The sequence below is a fragment of the Kogia breviceps genome, chromosome 4, assembly GCF_026419965.1.
Source record: "Kogia breviceps isolate mKogBre1 chromosome 4, mKogBre1 haplotype 1, whole genome shotgun sequence".
Classification (NCBI taxonomy): domain Eukaryota; kingdom Metazoa; phylum Chordata; class Mammalia; order Artiodactyla; family Physeteridae; genus Kogia; species Kogia breviceps.
In genome coordinates, this window is record NC_081313.1 from 19,429,321 (window position 1) to 19,452,622 (window position 23,302).

Below are 23,302 nucleotides of genomic sequence, written 5' to 3' on the forward strand. Positions count from 1 at the left end.
AATGAAAACAGACTGAAAAAATAAATATTCCTTAATGAGAGAAAATAATACATTTATTAATAATATTTCAAGGGAGTAAATTTTGCTGGATGTAAATTCATCCGTAGGTATAAAGCTAGAACTTCACATACTGCTAGCTTTACATATATATAAATATACATATATAAGATCTATATATATAAGTTTAACTTTATGGGTATATCAGATTATTTTACTTTTTACTTGTATGGATTTATTCTAATGAATTAAATATAAGCATGTCTGATGTACAAATATTTATGAGGAATTTTAAGTAAAAGAATAAATTTCAAAATTAGAGTGTTAATGGATTGATTATATAATATTCACGCAAGATAATAATGATAATAGCATTAGTTGGCAAATATCAATGCCCATTATACATTATAAACTGAGTTAATGGATTTTCTGTTTAAATATGCACTCTGGTTTTGCTTACCTGACATCCATTTCCAACCTTCTACTACCTTCTTTGTCTCTACTGTAGACCCTGAAGCAGGGAGTACTACTTTATCCAAGCACCCCTAGATAGCAGAACAGTTGTTATAAAGTTCCAGACAATGAGATAGAAGCAGAATCCGTTGTACCCGCCCCTTTTCCCCCATCATTCTTTTCCTGAACTGAGTGTGGTTATGACAGCTAGAATTATGTCAGCCATAAGGGAAAGGCCAAGAAAATCAGAGTCATTAAACAGGCCCTATGGTCAAATTGTTAAACCAGTGTCATCACGTTAGCAAGTTATACCTTCTAACTTCTTATTTTATATGAGGATAATACATATATTTATATATATTTATATATATTTACATACATTATATATGTATTTGTATGTATAATTTGCATTAGAGTCATGTAAATGTTTCTTGCAACCTTACATATTCTAGGCTAATATTTGAGCTTCATCTACTGTTTTCATTAAAATCACCATAAAGTGGTTTCAGTAGAGGATATCAAATTTTATGGAGCTTAAATAGCTTGTCTGAAATCACATAATTTGTGTGAGAGCTGGGGCTTGAACCAACTTTTATCTTGTCTCCAAAAGTTATGTTCTCAGCCATTCTACAACTACTGAAATTCATGCTATGAAAGACCTGCTTGCTTTCTGCTATGAAAGAAAGTTAATGATATAATCTTCTGAGTTTGTTTTTAGATGAACTGAATCTACTTTGCTCCTTTTTCCTCTGAGTTTTCTCTGGGTTCGTCTAATTGGAGGTCCATGCAGAATATTGGATGGTGGGACGAGAAATAAGTATTTGTTATCCCGATTCCTTCTCTTCTGCATGCATGTTTTCCAGTGGGTTCCTACCAAAAACTATGGCTCCTACACCTGGGTTCTAGAAACAGCTCTCTCCCCTCAGACCTATCGGTGATAACAGTAGTTAGCAGACATTTGGTTCTGTCCAAAATGTCCATAAGACATTTGGCCCAATTTGATCCTATCCATTAGCATTTGGTGTGGACCAAATATGCTCATGGACATTTTGAACAGAACCAAAGAAATGTCCTGCAAGGGTTAACAGTTTCCCAATGTTTCTAGCTTTGTGTAGTTTTCCATCTCTTGTGGATTCTCTTAACTCTTTCAGGACCTTTTGTGATGGTTAATTTTGTGCATCAACCAGACTGGGATAATGGATGCCCAGGTAGCTGGTAAAACATCATTTCTGCATGTACTGGTGAGGGTGTCTCAGGAAGAGATCAGCATTTGAAGCAGTAGATTGTGTACAGAAGATCTGCCCTTACCCACACAGTCCACTAAGGAACTGAATAGAGCAAAAAGGAGGAGAAAGGGCAAATTATCTCTGTCTCTCTCTGTCTCTTTCTGTCTCTCTCCCTCTCTCTCTGCTTGAGCTGAGACATCCATCTTCTCCTGCCCTCAGATATTGGTGCTCTTAGTTCTCAGGTTCTTAAACTGAGATTAGGACGACACCATTGCCCACCACCCTTCTCAGACCTTCAGACTGGGACTGAAGTACATCCCAGGCTTTCCTGGCTTGTGTCTCAGGCTTGTAGACTCCAGATCATTGGACTCTTGGCCTCCATAACTGTGTGAACCAATGCCTGCAATAAATCTTCTCATATATTATTTATCTGTCTGTCTATCTATCTATCTATCTATCTGTCTGTCTGTCTGTCTGTCTATCTATCTCCTATTGCTTCTGTTTCTCAGGAGAACCTGACTAATCCACCTCTAAAACACCCTCTCCATTAAACTCTCTTCAGCCACCCTGTGGCGGCAGCATGTTCTCTGGTCTCTGCCAACACTTTCAATGATAAAATCAGCCAAGACACTCTAGACTCTGCTATATTTATCACCCTTTATAATCAAAATGTAGGAAACTGTATAAAATATTATTATATATGTTTGATTATGTCTAAATTTTGAAAACCCTGAAGACTAAATGAAGATAGTGGTTATCTATAAAGTGAAGTGGACAATGGAATAAGTGGGAACATAAGTAGATGAACAATTTTAATGCATACATTGCATTATGATTTGATGCTTAAAATATATAAAAAGAGTATGTATTCAAAGCAAAGCAAATAAAATTAATTACAGTTGTTTTAATACTAAAGGTGAATTTTTTGTCCAAAGGAATAAGACTAATATTATTTGCTAAATTTATCTGTAGTTAAGATCATGCATCCTCCTTTTTATACCCTAAAATTTGGGTGATCAAGACCTCTCTCTTTTTCACTTTATCACCAGACAGTTTTTAATATAATCCCAGGACAAAAAGGAGACCAAAATGGGAGAAGTTCAGTGCAACAAATATATGGAAAGAGAAAAGGCTTTGACTTGTTTCTTTTTTTTTAAACTTCATTTCAACTCTATTTTCATTTCAGAATGAATGCAGAGTTTTTCAGGGCTCAAGGAAACATCTGGAAAAACACCCAAAGAACACTAAACTGATCCTCTAGGCTCTATGGGAGACAGTGATCTAAGGATAATATTTGGTCGTGCTCAGGGTAAGAGCACCAGGAAGAATCTGAAGCCTGCTCGGGCTACATATATGTGCTGCAAGCAAAGCAGTTCACTGGAACTCACAATCAAGCCACCTGTGCTTATGAGATACAACTACTATGAATGTGATCCATTTAGGAAATGTATCCAACCGTGGGCACCCTAACATCATATGATATTTGATTTATAAAGCAATTTTCTGAGAATTGTTTACTTTTTTTGGTAGCAGGTAGAGAAAAGTGTTCATTTGTAACAACTCCTTACCTCTATTCATTAGTAATCTTTAAAAACTTTTATATAAGGAACAACACCTTTTTGTTTTATTTAGAACTCTTAACAGCACAAATAGGGATGTTTTATTATTTCATCCTCGATAAAGAAATCTCTTAATTTTATAAAAACAAATGTATAGTCTCCCATGATTTTTTAAAAATTTGGATGCAAGCAAGGTGTATACTTACAGGGAGTAAGATGACTTTTAAGAATCTGCTTCCTCCTTTCAATACTTTTCTAATTGTATTTCTATCATGTAAATCTGTTCTGTCATTTGTATCTCTTGATGCCAAGAGTCCCAGTGAGGCTATGTATTTTTCCCTAGGGAGCATCCCAGGGGAGGTGTGTGTGGAATGTATTGGTGGATCCACAGGACTAATGGCTACTAGGGCTCTCGATGAATCATGTGAAGACTTAAGTGGCAGATTTTCATGGCCACCACCAATTGATCTTACTGTGTTTCTTGAGTTAATGTCGCCTTCCCAAATGATATAGCCTTATTATAGGTTTTAGTGTGCTGCATAACGTAGTGCCTTACAATGTTTTATTTCACACAAGATTATAAAAGCCTGTCACTGAAGAGAGCTTATTAAAGTAGCAGGCATGCTAACTACAAAATCTATGCTTATTCACCTGTCATAAAGCATATCTACAGTCTATGAATCCTTGCACGGTTTCTAAATCATTTTCAAACTGGAACAAAAAATTAAGCATGGAAAAGTCCAAGGTTACCATTTTGTTAATCTCCCTTTCTTTTCTCTGCAATCTGAAATATTTTGGATTAAAATGTAATACATTCAAATTATTAACATGTTACTATGTTTATTACAATGACTCTGATCTTGAAACTTAAGTTCAGTTGGCCCTTAAACACTAGGAGTTTGAACTGCATGGATCCACTTATACACAGATTATTTTCAACAAATATACAGTCAGCCCTCCATATCCCTGGGTTCCACATTGTAGAAGGCCACCTATGGCCCTGTAATAGCAGTATGTTACACTGCAATTATTTTCTTTGTCTACAGCACAGTTAAAAGGTATCAATAATCATTTTAAAATATTAACCAAAATATTTGTATTAAAAACAATGTTGGGGGCTTCCCTGGTGGCGCAGTGGTTGAGAGTCCACCTGCCAATGCAGGAGACAAGGGTTCGTGCCCCGGTCCGGGAAGATCCCACATGCCGCGGAGCGGCTGGGTCCGTGAGCCATGGCCGCTGAGCCTGAGCGTCCGGAGCCTGTGCTCGCTCGGCAACGGGAGAGGCCACAACAGTGGGGAGCCCGCATACCACAAAAAAAAAAAACACACAAAAAACAATGTTGGCAATGTGAGAAGTTTGAAAATGAAGTATTGGGAAAATTATCCCATATATGGCTGAACATTATTGCTTACTTGTTCTACATAATTAAAACTAGAATAACATACTGTACAATTTCAGCAAGTAAACCAGATTATGTATATTTAGATGTCAGCTCTAGAAATTTCCAGTTTAGTGACCATGAGTAAGATACCCTTCTGTGCCTTAACTTTATCATTTTTAAAATTCGTACAGTAATATAAACCACCTCCGAGGTACTTGGAAAGACCAATTAACATGTACAACAACATGCTATAAAGTGACCTACTATTATCGAACTCATGTTTGGTTGCTAGTTGCTCAAGGATCCAGTACTGAGAGACGAGTGTTGGGTAAAAAGAAAGACAGCTTTATTCAGGAAGCCAGCAACCTGGAGGAGGAGGTGGACTCATGTCCCAAGGAACCAATTCCCAACTCCGCAGGTTTTGTTCAGAGACCATATAGAGAAAAGACGACGGGGCTACTATGTTCTAGGCAAAGGGTAATCTTCTATTTTCAGCGATGACTGTCTCCACCATGCGGTTCCAAGTAGCCATCACATCTCACTTGTGGTTGGAACATTATCTGAGCCATAAATCTCTGGTCAGCTCGTCCTTCAGGTTCCAACCAGTCTGGAGTCTCTATGCTGTGGGCATCCTACAGTTAAGTTCTTCACCTACTAGGGGTTTCAGTATCTGCAAAACACCTCAGAAGATGTGACTCAGAATATTATCTATATCCCTTGAGCAGGAACTAAAGATCCTTGACTTTGTTTAATGCTAAACTATTATTATTTTGTCTTGCTTGACTGTTTCCTTTGCTTCTGCATTTTCTCACTTTTGTGACTAAATTTATGCTTTGGAACTTGGGGAAAGCCTAGGAGGCTAAGGTTTTTCTATAAACAAGAGGCAGGTAGAGGACATGGCGGCAGGGAGGTCTGTCCCAGGAAGGCTCCAATAACGTCCTGCTCAGTTACACTACTACTGTTTTAATTTTTTTAGTTAAAAAAAGAAATGTTATTTTAAAAGTTGATATGAAGTAATTGTTTTGGGATCACATAGCATACGTAGATGATTAACTTTATGGAATAAGAATTTATAGTATATTCATTTTGCCAGTTGTGGGTCATTAGAATGGTACTCCATCTGTTGTTCCAGAAAACCTTATTGCGTGAATATTTAAGAATAAGGAGAGACTTACTGTGGTAATCATTTTGCAATAGATACAAATATTGAATCATTACATTGTACACCTGAAACTAGTATGTCATATGTCAATCATATCTCAAAAAATAAAAATACATGAGTATAATCAATGTATCTAGTATTTTTATTAAACTTATAAAATTTTGATAATACTATGAATCTGAGAATAGCTTGCAAGTGGAATATATTTTAAGCCATATCAGTAGTTCTAGGGGAGTATACTCCCCTAGATTATGTTGGAATTAATAATTATTCTATTCTAGGCTTTGTTTATGCCGTAGGAGAAAAATTGCCAACATTTAAAGGTTCAGAACAGAGAATAGCATATAAGTTTGGCCCACTTATATATATTTCTTCCCATCAGGCTACAAACTACTACTAAAATACAGAAATGGATGAAGAAACATAGTATTATATGGACGTAATACATTCCTTATCACCCTCAGTACAGTGGTCTCATGGAACGTTTTAATAACCAATAAAGCCCGTTGTTTAATTCAGCAGGGGAAAACGTCTTGAAAGTTACAATGCAGATGTGATTTCCAATTGAATGTGAGAGGAGAGAAGGTGGAGATACTATTGAAAAGCTTTCAAGCATTGGGGTGTAGAAATAAGTTATGGGAATGATGTAATTATGCAACTTTATTGTCTTTATTATTTCTCAGAACTTTTTATTTTGCTTTGACTGACTTGATTGTCTAAAGATAGTAGCTACACTGGGCCAGTTGGATATGTCAGTGAAAAAGACATGAACCCATAACACTGAATTTGGCTTGTGCATTCGTGAATAAAACCTTCAGTGTATCATAACATCCTCCTGTGTAGTTAAAATAGGTTAGCTGTGACCACATTAGCAAGTAGAAGGCAGTTGTGCAGTTCTTTACCAGTCAAATCATATGGCATCTTCCAGGGGAGGAGGCAAAGGAGTAACCATATCAATGTTATCACCGCTTGCTCTGTGGCTAAGCTGTACTGACAAATGAGGCTATTCTACCAGGGTAGGTTCAATGAGATGACGAATAGATACTGATGGAGATGGTGGCAAATGAGAAGACTCATAAGACCTCCTCAGAGAAAGAACAATACTCCTACCAACTTTTTTTCAGGTTTTTTTGCTGACCAAGCTGATGCTAAAAGCAGCTGTCTATAGTCAGTCATTTTTCCAGAAAAGAAATATTGGGTCACTGCTTACTTCAAGTGTCTGCCTAAAGACTCCACCTGGATAGTGTGGATTTAAGATGTGTAGCACTTCCTAACTGGCCATTGCCTTCTTGGAGCTAACATTTGGCTCATGACATTAGAATTATATTTTCTGTTCTTTTTCAAAAACTTAAGAAATATTACCTTTGTATCCCACAGGTTAAAGATTGTTGGATAGCTCAGCATCTGCACACTGTGTCACTGAATTAAATGACACATTGCTAGATGTCTGGATATGATGAGAAGCAGATTTTGCCACCTACTTAGTTTGTCATGTCTTTACTTTTTCACCTCTACCAAATCCGAATGTGGATGGAATGCCTTTAAGAAGAGAGATCATGGGACCTGGATAGCCTTGAAGACAGTGAGCATATGGATGATAAAGTGGCCAAATATCACTGGTAATTATCCTCTGGTGTTTCATATGGGCCACTAGTGGGGAGTCCTGTAGAGCACCCAGACGGAGCTGTCTTTATCAGAGAATGTGCGTTCCTAGGTGCAAGTCCTAATAGTGGCACTAGAGGGAGCTCTTTTCCAAGCGTTTGCGGTGATCTTCACTTCAGTGGACAGGCTTTGCTTCCAAGCTGAAAAGGATACTCATCAACAACACTGGAGGAGGCCTTTACTCTCACCCAGGAAGGAATAGTAAAGATTTATATTACTGTGGAATCTTTGAAATCATTCAGGAGTCCTAGAGGACAAGTTGGCATTAGGGGAGGCACTTCATTTATAAGAACTCTATGGTAGGCCTAAGCTATGGAAAAAACAAAAAACAAAAAAAAAACCTTGTTGGACAGTGTGGCTTTAACTGAAATATTTAAGATATTGTGTCCCACTCATATTTCGAGAGACTAATTTGAAAAACCCATCTAAAGAGATAAACAATGAACTTGTTCAGCTGAAAGCACAGTGCAACTGGCCTTTTAAAACATATTAGTAATAATAATAAATTTAAATGGATTAAGGGTTCCATGGCACTTTCTTGCCAAAACCTAGCCAGTAAAATATACAGAAGGCTTTTTTTTTTTTTTTCGCTTTCTCTACTAGAAATCCATCATGTATTTTAGGGAAAAATATAATGGAAACTTACTGAATATTCATGAGGTTTATGGTATCAAACTATGATGCTACAGCAAGGCAAAAATATTTAAACAATTGTTAAATTGTATCAGATCCAATAAAAATGATTTCTGTATATTCCAGTAGAGATTCTTACATATATAATGCTATCAATGTTTATTGAACTTAACTATGTGGATATATCAATACATGGCTTCCTGATGACTTTAAGATACTTGACATACGTAGGATTTTGAGTCTTCTGGTTTTAGCAGGAGCCATACGGAAGCCTTCCTGATTTTAAGTGAAACAATTCATCAAGGTGTTTGTGCATTATTGATGAAATGAATCCACTGTAACTCACAATGCTTATGTCTTTCTTACTATCTTTTTGAACACTACTCTTCTGAGCATCTGTAATTCCTTGGATAGTTTTCCTGATTCCCCTAATGCTGTGCCTGGTAGCGGCTTTTTGCTCTGCCTACAAAGCTCCTCACCCTAATTCTCCCCATTCATCCACCTAAGTAAACAATTTACGTAATTCTTCTAAATTGAACTGTCTAAGTGCCTTGCTTTAGTTTTATCTCTTTCATGACACTTGCTCTATCTTGTCTTATATTTTTGTTTTTATTTATACTGAACCAGAAAAGATACTGTATTTTATCATAATTGTCTCATTTCAGTGGTTAGCCCAGTGCGTCATGCATATCAAATTGTCAATAATTGTGTTTTATTTATGAGCTATAATCCCATCTACTTTGAGAATAAGATTGTTATTTTTACTATAATAATGATGCTTTTAATATTATTGCAAAAATGATTTAGGGAGGAATCAACAGTCTCTTTCATCATTACTTTCCAGAGGTTAAAAAAAAGCTCTGGTTTGCTTTTTTGCTGGCTAAAAAAGCAAACCTGAGCAGGCTTAATACAATTCTAAAAACAACAAAACAAAACAAAACAAAAACCTGTAGAAAAACAAACACAAAACACTGAACTGCATTTGAACAAACTCATCAATTTAAATAACTAACTTCTCCTTTTTCATTTTATTTTTATATTCTAATACTGTGTTTAAGAAATATCTGTTTCTATATTCTGCTCAAGTTATTAACACAGTGTTCAATTCTATAGTTAGTACTACTAGAGCCCTCTGCCGTGTGCTAGAAATATAACAGTAGAATATAGTTGCTTCAGATACACTGCACATAGTGCAGTGAGTAATGTCCTTATAGCTACTCCCTTCATGTTTCAAAACTATGTCATTTAGGTTACCTAGGCTATATTACTATAACATGAATGGTAGTTTAAAAAATTAATACGCTGTAGTAACTAACTAGATTTTTTCTCTCTGTGACTGCTACTTGTAAAACAATGATTGTATATACAAAAGGAGAAAGAAATCAAGAGCCAATCCCCTCTTCTCAGATTTCTTGTTAGTTTATTCCTATAAGAAATATTTTCTTTATCCTGACAACTAGGGTTTTTCTTCATTTACGAGAGCTTTCAACTAACTGGCCATTTTGCTCTGTTTTGAATATAGTGCCTAATGCATGAAGTCCTCGATCCTTCTTCCCGTCCTCCTTCCCTTCCTTGCTTCCTTCCTTCCTTCCTTCCTTTCATTCTTTCCTCACAGAGCCAGACTTGTAAAATTCCAATTTTCTTTGCATTTCAGGAGTGACACACTATTTCAAATACCATTCTTACTGCATTAGACAGGAAATTTAAAAATCTTGGCTACAGTTTCTCTGTGACTCATAGATCAGAAATTTTTAGGCAGAATACATTCTCTCTGTTGGGGTTACACCTCTTATTTGAGAAATAATAGTATTCTCATATTGATTGAGGGAAAATAAATGGTGTTCATATGACATTAAAAAAATTACGTTCAAATATTCTGTGAGGTAAGGGGCTGGGTTTGGATTTTTCACATCTGTATTTTCAGTGTAATATACAGTTCTCAAGAGTAATTTCTCAATTTATCAATTGTGTGAGCAATCGGTAGTATTTGGATGGAACCCACAGCCCTCTCACTGTCCATTAATTCTCTAGCATGCTTACACAGTGAAAAAGTGCACACGGAAATCATTTTAAGCTGAAGTTAATTTAAGAAGTTTTATTTCTGCATAAAATAAAATCCATAGCATTTTGGAAACGTTATTGCTGCAAGCTTAATGTGGATGTATTTCCACAAAGTGTAAACAGTCAGTAAATTATTATAAGAAAAAACTGACTAGAGCTTAATCTCATATAACAAGGAAACTTTTTTGTGAATTAATTATACAGATTATAGTATTTTCAATTTCTAAAAAAAGAAGACTTTATTTCAAAGTATAGTCTTGGGCTAGTATGAATGTATGTAAAATAAGATAAGGTTCTAATAATTTTTTAGTTTTATCTAAGGATATGTTAATATTGATTGAGCAATAATTACATGAGAAATCGACCAGGTTATTTTTTGTTCTGGCAGTGTGTGAGACCACATCAATAATATCTTTAAAAATAATAAAAAATGTAAAGCTATGAAAGTTGAGAAATTTTTGACTCCTTATAAAAGCAGCAAATTGCAATTAAATACTCACTCTGAAACTATACTTCTAATGACATGTTAGACTAGGAAAAACTAAAACAATAACTCTACTATCACAGAGATAAAATATGACCATCATGTATTATATTTTCTTCCCTCAGCTGTGGATCTCCAGATCATTTAAAAACACTGGGCTTCATGGTGTTTTGGTGTTTGAATTTACATGGTTCACATTGTGTGAGAATAAATGCTACCTGACCCCCTGCCAGAAACTATTTTTTTAAATATAAAATAATGATTCTCCAAAAGCTCATATTAGAAAAGATTTTCACACAAAAGTTAAGCCCACCAAATGTGAGCAAAAAATTAAATGTGTCATTAAAACCCTTTGAAAACATAATCCCCCATGACAGAGAATTTCACTGAATGCAGCACAGAGAGGTGAAACATCAGAAAATATGAAAGACTTCAGGAGCCAGGAGATTAGGATGTGAAGCCCAAGCTATATGTCTAATAGAAATCACAGAAGAAGAATTAAGGAAGACTTAGTATTTTTAAAACAGCCACAGAAATAAAAACTATAATGCACACAAGACAATAGAGAATTTACTCTTCACCAATTCTTCTGGAAAAAATAATTTTAAGATATTCTTCATGGGGATGGAACTAAAATTGATTAAATAAACAAAATGCAAAAAGCTGTGGTGGCTGAGAAGCGGAGCCCGGGCCAGGCAGCCTGTCACCCTGTTTCTGCACTGGGCGACCGCCGCCACCTCTTCGGACCGTGAAGAGCCTCGCTAGAGCGCTGTGTGTCTCCCCGACGCAAGCCCGGGAGCCCGCTTTCCTGATATCTGCAACGTGGCTGCTAATTTGGATGAATTTATTGAAAGCGAAAAGCCAAATTGGCCAGAGACAAAGCAGAATTGGAAAGTGATCCACCTTACATGGAAATGAAGGGAACAGCATCAGAGAAGCTTTCTGAAAACAGTAAAATATTAATCTCCATGGCTAAGGAAAACATACCATCAAACAGTCAACAGACCAAGGGTTCCTTAGGAATTGATTATGGATTAAGTTTACCACTTGGGGAAAACTATGAAACGGAAGAAACAAACTGAAAGAAGAATTGCGGCAAGATTACAGACACTATCTTACTCAGGAAAGGTTGAAACTTGAACGCAACAAAGAATACAATCAGTTTCTCAGGGCTAAGGAAGAAGAATCCATGGAAAAGTTCAGACAGGTAGAAAAGAGTACTGAGCACAAGAATCAAAGAAGTAAAACACCTATTAGGTTAAACCTAATTTACCTTCACAAATGCAGTCATCTTGGGAAAATTCAGAGGGTCCTAGGAAAGATGTCTTAACTCCTTCAGAGGCATATGAAGAGCTTCTAAACCAAAGACGACTAGAAGAGGACAGATACCGAAAACTAGATGATGAAATTGAATTAAGGAATAATAGAAGAGTCATTAAAAAAACTAAAGAAGTGAGCATTTCCAATAAAAAACATCAGAGGTTTGTCAGCAAGACTGCCATTCCAGATAGAAGATTTCACAGGTTTAATGAGGATCGTGCTTTTGATAAACAGTATTATAGACCAGGCCAAGATCCTGAAGTAAGGGAAGAAATGGACGAGAGGTTTAGATAGGAAAGTGATTTTGATAGAAGACTTTTGAGAGTGTATACAAATGACAGGATATACGGGAACAGACGAGGGAATGTGCCTCCTATGGAGTATGGTGGTGATGTCACAGAACAGTCAAACGTACGAATTTCATCTGCTGGAAATCAAAGCGCTCGAGACAATGAACCATCCAAACCTACTAATTGAGAGATGTGTAGTCCTTTTGCAGGGATGCTCTTTGGAGGTGAAGATCGAGAACTTATTCAGAGAAGGAAAGAGAAGTATAGACGAGAACTATTGGAACAAATGGCTGAACAACAGAAGAACAAGAGACGAGAAAAAGATTTGGATCTCAGGGTTGCAGCTTCTGGAGCACAAGACCCTGAGAAATCACCTGATATACTAAAGCAGTTTAGTGTGATACCAAGACACTTCAAAGAGACGATACCACCTGAAAGACCCAGAGTAGCTTTCCAGACACCTCTCCCTCCTTTGCCCCATCTGTCCCACCCATCTCATCAGTTTACTCCATCCCATCTCAGAATGAAGATCTGCACAATGGACTCAGCAGCACCCTTGGTGAAATGGTGCCTCCCAGCATAGCTCCTCTGCCTCCACCTCCCCTACTACCACCTTTGGCTACCAACTGTCGAACTCCTTACGATGATGCGTACTATTTTTATCGGCCAGGAATATGTTGGATCCTAGTCTTGCTTACTATGGTTCAGGAATGATGGGAGTACAGCCTGCAGCTTATGTTACAGCCCCTGTCACTCACCAGCCAGCACAGCCTATTGTGAGTACGGTTGGACAGAATGAACTGAAAATTACAAGTCATCGAGCAATAAATTCAGGATTGTTTTTTGAAGGTAAACCAAAGCCTTCAAAACAGTCACTTCAGTCTTACCAAGAAGCTTTGCAGCAGCAGATTCGAGAAAGAGAAGAAAGAAGAAAGAAAGAATGAGAAGAGTATGAAGCTAAATTAGAAGCTGAAATGAGAAGTTATAACCCCTGGGGGAAAGGCGGAGGTGGTGCTCCTCTGAGAGATGCAAAAGGAAATCTGATAACTGATTTGAATAGGATGCACAGACAAAATATGGATGCCTACCATAACCCAGATGCAAGAACACATGTAGATAAAAGGGCTGTTGTATCTCTAGACCAAAATTTAGCCACTTTAAATGCTGAGAACCTAGAAGATTCTGCAAATAAAAACTCAGGTCATATGCAAACACAGAGCTCTCCTTTTGCTTGGGGAAATATTTTTGGTGAGCTTCCAACTGAACTTCAGATTAAACAGCAGGAATTATACAAGAATTTTCTTCATTTTCAGATTGAGGAAAAGAAACAAAGAAGAAGCAGAGCGAGAGAGATTCAGAATTGCCCAAGAAAAAGAAGAAAAATGGCTTGCAGAACAGAGAGTACAAATTCAGCAAGAGTATGAAGAGGAACAGGAAAAGAAAAGGGAGAAAGAGGAAGAGCAAAGGCTGAAAAATGAAGAGCTTATTTGGTTAGCTGAAGAAAGATGAAAAGAAGCAAAAAGAAAGAAGAAAGAAGAAGAAGCAGAAAAACATAACTTCAGCACTACTATGAAAGAGAAAGTATAATTGGTGAAGAAAGAAGGCACTTGAGACAGCCTTCTCCTGTAGTTCCAGCTCTTCAGAACAAGATTGCAAGCAAACTCCAAAGACCTCCTTCAGTTGACAGCATTATAACTTCTTTTATTCAAGAAAGTTCCATGTCCAGGGCACAGTCTCCTCCAGTACCTGCCGGGAAAAATCAGCTTCGTGCAGAAGAGGAGAAAAAAAAAAAATGTAATTATGGAATTATCAGAAATGAGAAAGCAGCTTCGTAGTGAAGAGCAGCGTCTGCAAGGGCAGTTGCTGCACATGGACAGTGAAGATGAAGCTCATATAAGAAAAAGAGAAAGGAATCCCATGGATGTATTTGACATGGCCAGACATCGGTTACAGGCTCCAGTCAGAAGACAGTCACCTAAGGGCCTAGACACTACTACTTTTCAGAATATTCATGACTTCAATGAGCTGAAAGATAGAAATTCAGAAACACGAATTGATTTGAAATTTATGTACCTGGATCCTCCAAGAGATTATCATGCCTTAGAGATTCATCAGCAAGCCTTGCTAAGAGAGCAGCAGAAGAGACTGAATAGAATAAAAATGCAGGAAGGCGCTGAAGTTGACTTGGATGCTGTCCCAAGCACTGAAGTACGAGACCACAGAATGCCCAGAGATGACACTGATGATTTCTTGAAAAATTCATTACTGGAATCTGATAGCGCTTTTATTGGTGCGTACAGCGAGACATATCCTGCCATCGAGGATGACGCCCTCCCTGTGCCATCACAGCTGCCCTCTGCGAGGGAGCGCAGGAGGGACAAACTGAAAGGACTCGACTTTGATAACAGTCATCCTAACGTCCCACCAGGTGGTCTCTCTTAAAATCTGTATCCAGTGTAAATATGGATCAACTTAGAATGAGAAACGAGGAACGAATGCGAAAACTGAATGAACTTCAGAATAAACCTGTTAATACAGATGATGGGAGTTCACTGGTCGACCCTGATGACATCATGGAGCACATGGGTGACGGCGGATCGAACTCTGTAGCAACTGAGCCCTGGCTCCGCCCGGACACCTCAGAAACGCTGAAACGATTCATGGCGGAGCAGCTGAGGCAGGAGCAGCAGCAGGTCCCTGTAAAACCAGGCACTTTCACTTGGTTAAAATAAATCTGTATTGGACCCGGTAGTGCCTTTTAAAGTGAAAGGAATGTGAAATCTGAACCTTAATGATATGTGCTACTTTTGGCCCATACTTGGCAGTTACCTATCTTCCATCTGTATGTAAGGTGTATTTTTTTCCATGATGATGTATATAGTATGTACATAAATAAAAGGACATGATCATTAATTTATATAATATAGAATTGTATAGAATTATTTTTGCACAAATTTTGCCATAAATTAGGGTGGTAATGAGCTCTTGGAATCAACTACCGTATGTGCATTATTTAAAATTCTGCTTCTCAGTAAGATAAGGTGAATAAAAAACAAGTGTCTTAACAGTGCTGTAAAACCAGAATACTTTGTCATATGTACATTTGCTGTTGTTATCACTATTCAGAATAATTTTTCATTTAGTAAATATACTGGTTATAGCTGTTGCTATGTAATGAGAGAATCAAATGTGCTTATTTCCATGTCATTTATTAACTACTGATTCAGTACAAATGATGGGAGTTGTTAATGATTATATTCCCGTGAGCCATACTTAAGTGTCACATCTTTCTGCCTCTATTTTTGTGCCAATGAAGGCATTACATTTGCTATTTATATGATTTAACTACTTCTTGATAAAAATAAATTATTTTTATTACAACAACAAAAACGCTGTGGTGAAGAAGTAAATTTGTCTACGTGTGTGCACATTATTTTTCTAATATGAAGAGTAAAAGGTTATAAACCTATAATTTAGATCAATATAACTTATAAGTTGGAGGGATATGGAGATAAGAATGAAAGTGTATTTTGGAGAAATATAATCTATAATTCCAAACCAACACAGCAAAAGAACACAGAATCAAGAAAAAAATAATTGATCTAATCGATGAGGGGGAAAAGCACAACAAATAAACATAACTAAATTAGGTAATAAAAAAATATCCAAATATTCAATAATTTAAAAAACATGGGGCTTCCCTGGTGGCGCAGTGGTTGAGAGTCCGCCTGCCAAAGCAGGGGACGCGGGTTCGTGCCCCGGTCCTGGAAGATCCCACATGCCGCGGAGCGGCTGGGCCCGTGAGCCATGGCCGCTGAGCCTGCGCGTCCGGAGCCTGTGCTCCGCAACGGGAGAGGCCACAACAGTGAGACGCCCGCGCACCGCAAAAAAAAAAAAAAAAAAAAAAAAAAAAAAAAAAAAAAAAAAAAGAGGAGGAAAAAAAAAATATGAACAAGTTAAATGTACTTTAGGAGACTATTTTTTCAGTCAGATAAATAGGTAGAGTAAGTATTCACTGAATATTTGATAAATTGCATAAAAATTTTCTATCAATGAAAAGATAACCTTTCTGACATTTCTATTATCCACCTCTCCATCTCCATCCTTAAGAACTTCAACAATAATTTGTCATGGTCTTTACAATGTAATTTTTTTTTAAAGGAGGAATTTTTATTTATTTATTTTTATGATATTTTTTAACTTTTTATTTTATGTTGGAGTGTAGTTGATTAACAACGTTTTAATAGTTTCAGGTATGGAGCAAAGTGATTTGGTTACACATATACATGTTTTTAAAGACATCTTATTAACAGCACTGATGAAGATAAAGCAATAGTTTTTGCATCAGTGTTAACTTAAGAATACAAATAAGTGTTATTTATCTAGCATTCTTGAACGTTTGTATAATTAAATGTACTGTGTGCATATGGCATGATACTGAATTTTTCAAAGAGCTTGGCTGACCTCTATTTGAAAGATTTGCTAAGAAGATAATATCTTGATAAATTGGAAGAATATAAAAATATCTCAATTATTTTTTTAAAATGTAAAAAAATAAAAGGGATATAGAGTACATGAATTAAAACTCAGTAGTGACCCAATTTATAGTGATAAATAAGAGACAAGGTCCATTGTCTAAGTGTTATTTTCTAAAAGATTCTCAAGTAATTGACGCAAAAAATTATATTTGTTTAAATGTAGGAAGAAGCACTGTTACATATTATTTAAGATGGTAATATCTGTTTCAAATTCTGCTTCCACTGACTATTCATTACATTTAGCTAGAATCAACAGAGTGCCCTGAATATAACCAGACAGCTAATAGACATAGAAACATGAGGAATTTAAAGATATGTGACTTCTACAGTAATTACTTTTTATTTTCAAATGTCTCAAACTTTATGTGGAAATCTATTGCCTTTAAAAGCTTAGAATTTACCGTGAGCATTGTAGTATAGTTTGAAATCAGAAGGTGTGATGCCTCCAAGCTTTGTTTGTCTTTCTCAAGATTGCTTTGGCTATTGGGGCGTCTTTTGTGGTTCCATTAAATTGTAAGAGTTTTTGTTTTTCGTTTTTTTTTTTTTTTTTTTTTTTTTTCTTCTATTTCTGTGAAAAATACCATTGCAGTTTTGGTAGGGATTGTGTGGAATCTGTAGATTTCCTTGGGTCATGTGGACATTTTAATAATATTAAGTCTTCAAAGTAGACCAACAATAAATCCACACTTATATAGTCAGTTAATCTTTGACAAGGGTATCAGGAACACGCAATGAGGAAAGGACACTCTTCAATAAATGGTGTTGGGAAAACTGAATATCCACATGTGAAAGAATGAAGACCCTTATCTTACACCACCTAGAAAAATTAACTTGAAATGGATTAAAATTTTTAACCTGAAACCATAAAATTCCCAGGAGAAAACATAAGGAGAATTGGCATTGGTGCTGCAGTGATTTTTTTAGGATATGAATTGAATATTATTCAGCCTCGAGAAAGAAGGAAGTCCTGCCTATTGCAACAATGTAGGTAAACCTGGAGGACATTATGATAAGTTAAATAGACCAGGCAGAGAAAGACAAATTCTGTATCATCTCACTCTTATGTGGAATCTATAAAGAATTGAACTCATGGAAACAGAGTAGAATGTTGATTGCTAGGAACTGGGGAGTCAGGGAGATGAAGAGATGTTGGTCACAGGGTACAAACTTTCAGTTATATGATGAATAAGTTCTGGGGTCTAATGTACAGCATTGTGACTCTAGGTAATAATGCTCTATTATATACTCGAAATTTGCTAAGAGAGTAGATTTTAAGCATTCTCACCACACAAACACAACAGGTAACTCCTTGAGGTGATAGATGTGTTAATTAACTTGATTGTGGTTATCATTTCACAATGTATACCTACATCAAAACATCACGTTGTACACTTTAAATATGTACAATTGTGTTTGTCAATTATATCTCAATAAAGTTGGGGGAAGAAAATAATTTACCCTGAGATTCTACCTTACGTAGAACCTACCTACCTAAGGTAGAGAGTAATTGGTCAATGACAAGGATACACTAGCTGCTCCAGTGCCCACACCACAGGCTGGCAGAATATATGTCACAGTGGCTCATGGTTTTAACACTGATCCAAAGAGATTCTGAAATCCCAGCACAATTGGGGACTCCTAAGTATCTATCAAAGGAGGGAAGATTTGATAGCCAAAAATCGTTGAAAGTAAATTAGAAAATTGGTTTAATTGATTTTCTAGCAAATAGAAGTTAACTTTTTGTCTTTTTCTTTGATCTCAGCTGAATGCAGGGCAAGAGGACCTACGGATAAACTGAAACATAAAACTAAACATAAAACTAAACATCACTCTAACCTCTCTATTTCTCCTATCCTTGTTTTAGGAACCATATTCACAACTTCTGTCTTTCCCTTTCATCTTGGTGGTCCTCGGGGTTTTCTCAGTCTCCCTTTCTCATCTCAGTTGGTACACAGCTCTTGCATTTCATCCAATTTTTCTTGGCTTCTACTACCTTTGTACACAGTTCTATGAGTCTCAGTCCCAATTATACTCATAAATTCCAAATCCATATGTCTGATGGCTTATGAAAACATCTACTTGAAAATCCATTAGGAAATGTTAAATTATCATCTATATCATCAAATAATCTCTCATCATCTTACCGCCTTTTTTCTAAACCTGCTTTTCTACTGATTTCTTTCGTTATTTGCGTTTAAACACTAGCACTATACTTGACTTTCACTCCTCCATTCCTCTTTCTAATCAGTCACAAACTCATGTTGATTCTGCCCCTTATATGATGATCAAACTGTCCATTTCTCTCCTACTCAGTGCTATTGCTATTGCTGTAAAACACACCATTATGAATTCTCACCTTGCTTATTGTAGTTACTTGTCTTGTTTATCTATCTTTAGATTTGTATTGAAATATTCTGTTTCTAAAACCCAAATGTGATAAATCTTTAACTTATCTTTCCTAACTACTTCACGCTGAAGCTGGGACATAGTTGCCCTTACTCTCTTATCTGTACTTCATGTTATCTTTTATGCCATATAAACTTCCCTAGTCCTATATGAGACGGTAAGAATATCTACTCTATAAACCTTTGTATTCCCATGTTTTAGTAAATGCTGATCGCATAGGGAACCCCAGTGATTTTATTGAATGAGTAATGAACTTGGGTGGATTTTAGGACAATAAAGGGTACACAGTCTCTTCTTTCATCATCAAAAATAAGATAAATATCTATTATCTGGGTTTTAAGTGCTTATGTTCTTAGGGAAGAGTTTGTACTCCTAAGATTATAAAATGCGTAACTAATACCACTGTTATAAAAGCCCTCTATTCTCCATTGCATTAGAAAATAAATAAAAACTATAACAGTGTAGTACTGATAGTTTGTTCTGTTGTTGTGGTTTGTGTGTATGTATGGTGGGTGGGATTCTTGACTCTGATCCTTCATTCCTCCCTGTATCCATAGCTTTGTCATAGCCTCATTGTGGGCAGAGTCCCTTGGCATTGGGTTTGGCCCAGTGTCTTGCTAAGGACAATGGTAAGTGCAAGTAGTTGAATTTTTAATGCATTAAATCCAAGCTGAGGCCTGAAAAAGTCTTATGTGTTTCCACTAGCTTGCTTGCACTTTTCACATCACCATGAGAGGATCATGGACCCAGGAAGAGGAAAGCCATGGGCAGCAGAACCACCACAAATGAATTGCCCCAGCCAAGACCTGCCTTAAGCAGCAAACTCCCAGTGTCAAGCAGATGCATTAGAAAAAAATAAATGAGTGTTGTTACAAGCCAGGGGTGTTGGGTGGTTTTATATAACAATAGTTAACTGATGCAGTTTTATTAAACTTCATTAAAAGTACAGGCAAATCTGTAGTATAACTGAAACATCCATTGTTAATCCACCCCTGAGACTGATCACTTACCTCATTAATAAACTTAGTTTATATTCAGTTTCATACTAATTTCCCAAAAGCTGATAGGTGAACCTGTATGGAGGAAATCAGGGAGGTAAAACTTTTAGATACTGTTATATATATGAGCGATGTAGGGAACAAAACAAACAACAGCTTCGTCCCATAAAGAATAAAAGGTAAATCAGCTGAAATTATTTAAATTGATGTAGAATACTTTGCTTCCCTGCACATAATTATAGATAAGTTTGCTATTTAACCTTTGAAATATGTACGTACTTCTCAATCCTCCCTGGAAAAATAATGCTATTGACAACTAATTATTAGAGTGAGGCAGTGAATGATGTGATTTATCATATGTACTGCAATTTCTTTATATTTTCATTATAAATAAGCAAATTTTAGCAACGATGATAAATTTATATTTAATTGTGCAATTAACTCAGACTTTAAATAGAAAATGTCCAGTAATTAAGCTTTACAAATACTCATAATTATTTGGTGTAGAGTTGGTAGTATTGAATAGCTGTGCCAGGAAGTTCTAGATTTGAGTTTTTCATGATCAATTAGAGCAGGCAGTATGCAACATGCAGATTCTAAAGTTAGAGGAAAATGTGTATATTTACTTTTATTCAAGTGCTATGGCATATTTTGTCTTTTTATTTTTTTTTAGCCAGTAGCAGCTAATACTTTTCTGTACTATAAACATGAAATCTGTTTGATAACTGTTATCAAAACATCTGTTCTTCTGTATATGCCATTTCTGAAATAGGCATTTTTATGTCTCCCCACTGGAATAATTGAATCTAAGTTTGGCTTGTGCATCTTATATGGATTTCTAGTTCTATTTCAAGAGTTATTTTGCTCTTGGATGTTATCAGTTTTAAAATGTGTCCCCCGTGTGGAAGAGAGGAGATAAATCAGCTTTATATTTTGTGGTAAAGCAAACATTGTGCTTAAACACTTATGGGCTGCAGGTTACCCTGATAAAGAGACTGAAGGCAGTTCCTGGAGAAGGACTTAGATTAAAATTGTCATCCGTCAACATTCCTAGAAAATGGAGGAATGGGGCCTTAGTCTTGTTGGGGGATATAGGAAGAATACCACAGAAGTCTGCAGTATTAATTTTTTTTTTAGACAAGAAATCCACATTGTGGGTTTGAAATTACTTTATTTACAATTTGATAGACGTCTACTTAAAAATGATATAAAATACCAAATAGGCTTAGTCAGTATATAAGCTAAACATAAGCAGAAACATTAACCCTTGTACAGACAGTTGGTTTGCATAGATGTTACCCATTTAATGACGTTTTATGTTCTGTACTTTATGAACTTTAAGACATTAATTTTTTTTGTATTGAAAAGCTTCCCAAACCAAGACAAATTTAATGATTATTGATTATAGCCATTCTTGTTGACATTGCCTGAACATATGTAAAATAGCTTATGTCTATTTCTGTTTCCTCACCTCGACTGAAATATATGCATCAATGATTCCCGTTACATTTTATTAAGTTGTCACCTAATTTTCATTCCATAGTATTACAACCAGTCTTAACTCTTGGGTAAGGGTTGTCAAGATTTGAAGAAAATGTTTGAAACAGTACTGGAGAGCTTTTTAAAGAAATGATACATTATACCCACAACATTAACAGAATGAAAAAAAAATGATCATCTCAATAGATGCAGGAAAAAGTTTTGACAAAATTTAACATTTATTAATGCTAATTTTTTTTAAACTCTTAACAAAATCAGTACAGAAGGAATGCACCTCAGCACAATAGTCCACGTATGAAAAGTCCACAGCTAACATCATAATCAATGGGGAAAAAACACGAAAGGTTTTCCTCTAAGATAGTACAAAGCAACGTTGCCCACTGTTGCCACTTCTATTTGTATAGTACTGGAATTCTTAGCCAGATGAATTGGACAAGAAAAAAAAGGCATCCAATTCAGAAAAGAAGAAGTAAAATTCCCTCTGTTTGCAGATATATCTAGAAAATCCTAGAGACACAATAAGATAACTGCTAGTACTAATAAATGAATTTAGTAATATTGCAGGATCAAAAGTAACTTACAAACACCAGTCATTTTTTATATGCAGACAATGAACTATCCAAAAAAGAATTTAAGAAAACAATCCCATTCAAAATAGCAAAAAAATGAACAAAATACTTAGGAATAAACCTAACCATAAATGTTGTTCACTGAAAATTATAAAATATTAATTAAGAAAATTAAAGGAGACAGATAAATGGAAAGACATTCCATGTTCATGGAAAAATGAATATTGTCAAAATGTCTATACTACCCAAAATGATCTACAGATTCAATGCAATCTCTATCAAAATAACTTTACAGAAATAAAAAAGACAATCCTAAAAATCATACGTAGCCACAAAAGACCCAAAGTAATCAAAGCAATGTTGAGCAGGAAGAACAAAATTGGAGACATTACACTTCCTGATTTCAAAATAAATTACAAAGTTACAGCAAGCAAAACAGTATAGATTGGCTTAAAAACAGACATATAGGCCAATTGAACAGAAGAGAGAACCCAGAAATAAATCCATAAATTAATGATCAATTCATCTTCAGAATTGTGTGCCAAGAACATACAATGGGGAAAGATTACCTCTTCAATAAATTATGATGGAAAACTGCTTATCCATATGGATAAGACTGAAACTAAGCCCTTATCTCATACCATATACAAAAATCAACTCAAAATTGATTAAAGATGTAAACATGAAGCCTGAAACAGTAAAAGTACTGGAAGAAGATATGGAGAAAAAGCTTCTTGACGTGGGTCTGGTCCGTTATTTTTTTGGCTATGACTCCAAAAGCAAGGGCAACAAAAGCAAAAATATGACAAGCAGGATTGCATCAAACTAAAAATCTTCTGCACAGCAAAGGAAACAGTCAACAGGGTGAAAAGGCAACCTATGGAATGAGAGAAAATATCTGCAAACCATATATCTGGTAAGGGTTTAATATCCAAAATATACAAGCAAATAGTCTGACTTAAAAATGAGCAAAGGAGCTTACCTGGTGGCGCAGTGGTTGAGAGTCCTCCTGCCGATGCAGGGGACGCGCGTTCGTGTCCCGGTCCGGGAAGATCCCACATGC

General features: G+C 36.0%; 1 pseudogene; it reads left to right on the forward strand.

Moving 5' to 3' along the window:
- The first annotated feature begins 11,271 nt into the window (after window positions 1–11,271).
- Window positions 11,272–14,960, forward strand: LOC131754962 (centrosome and spindle pole-associated protein 1 pseudogene; annotated as a pseudogene).
- Window positions 14,961–23,302: the final 8,342 nt, after the last annotated feature.